The sequence below is a fragment of the Meles meles genome, chromosome 7 (assembly GCF_922984935.1).
Source record: "Meles meles chromosome 7, mMelMel3.1 paternal haplotype, whole genome shotgun sequence".
Classification (NCBI taxonomy): domain Eukaryota; kingdom Metazoa; phylum Chordata; class Mammalia; order Carnivora; family Mustelidae; genus Meles; species Meles meles.
Genome location: NC_060072.1, coordinates 29,696,376 through 29,698,072, shown reverse-complemented (window position 1 = coordinate 29,698,072; position 1,697 = coordinate 29,696,376).

The window sequence follows — 1,697 nt, the reverse complement described above, 5'->3', positions numbered from 1 at the left end:
ATAGTGAAAGCAGTACTCAGAAACATTTATGGCCTTAATTATTAGAGAAGAAAAATGTAACTAAATAACTCAGAAATCACCCAAAGAATTCAGAAAAGATAAACAAAATACTTAGGAGGAAACCAGTATGTGGGTGTGGCCATCTTTTGTTTTTCTGTTTCCCTACCTTTCCTACAAAATCCCTTTTTATCATGTCCTCTTCCTCTCTTCACTAAGCTGCTTTAAAATCTACTCCAGGATTGGAGTACAGGGTAGGAGTAAAACTAAGGGGCAAGACAAATTGTATGATTTTATCTTGTGTTGGCTTTGCTGGGAGAGGCAAATGTTCAAAGAGTGGCTTTTTCTCTTGAGGGGTACTCTGTAGGTTATTTCTTGACCTGTCACTGGGGATATTCCATATTGGGCAGTCAAGATGACACCAACTCACATCATGGCTCCTCATGGCCATTCTCAGTTCAAGTCCCTTGACTCCTCCTTTTAAAATACCTCAAATTTGTGTTTCTGACCAGAGACCCCATTCATTTAGCTTCCAGGATATATATATATATATATCCATGTCCTGTCAAATTCCTGAAGGGCAGCAATTCTCATTGTTGTTATCTCTTTGCTCTGCCAATAGGGGCAAGTTTCTCCACTTCAGAGTTTTTAATGTGTGAGCCATATCCTAACTCCTGTATTCCCAGATTTCAGCAGATATATATGTCTGGCTCCCTATACCATCATGACAGCTTCCTCATTTGGCCTTAAGCAAAGGGAAAACACTTGTTTCCTTCCAATGGAACACTTGCAATACCCATCATTATTGTCTCTTTAAATTTTTACTACATTCTTAGCCTTCTTATAGATAGTGGATGCAGATGATGGATTAATGTTTATCGAACCAGTTTTTAATACCTCCTTTTTAAATCCTGCATAAGAAAACTGGCACTTTGATTTAGAATGTGAGGGTAGCACCTACTGTTCATAGAGCTGCAGCCTCAGCCAAAACTGTAAGCAGGAAGAGTCCCATGTGAACAGTATGCAAGGAATTGGAGTAGATTATTTTCAGAAGAACATATTCAAAATTTCAACGAAGTATGAAAAGATGTTCAAACCCATGAGTAATATAATGTGCTGTTATTTTATAGTATTCATATTTTAAAATTTAACAGGTATAATTAACACTTATAAGAATATCCTCATGTCTTGCTGATGGAATTGTAAATTCTGAAACTTCTATTAAAAATGTTTAGAAACTTATATCCCTATTGACCCAGCAGTTCTACTTTGGCTTTATATCTTCTTGTCCTATAAAAATGAAACTGCTGGGGCGCCTGAGTGGCTCAGTGGGTTGAGCCGCTGCCTTTGGCTGGGGTCGTGATCCCAGGGTCCTGGGATCGAGTCCCGCGTGGGGCTCTCTGCTCGGCAGGGAGCCTGCTTCCCTCTCTCTCTCTCTCTGCCTGCCTTTCTGCCTACTTGTGATATCTCTCTGTCAAATAAATTAAAAAAAAAAAATGAAACTGCTGATGTGTATGTATATTATCATGATAAATGATATGATACAAATTGATGATATATATACCATCAAGGATGTGTATTCCAGCATTGTTCAGGATGGCAAGGATATAAAATAACAATAATTAATAAATAAAAAATTAACTAGCAATAATGGAAAGGCCCTTAATAGAGGAATGAATGGTTGAATAAATTTAAAGTGC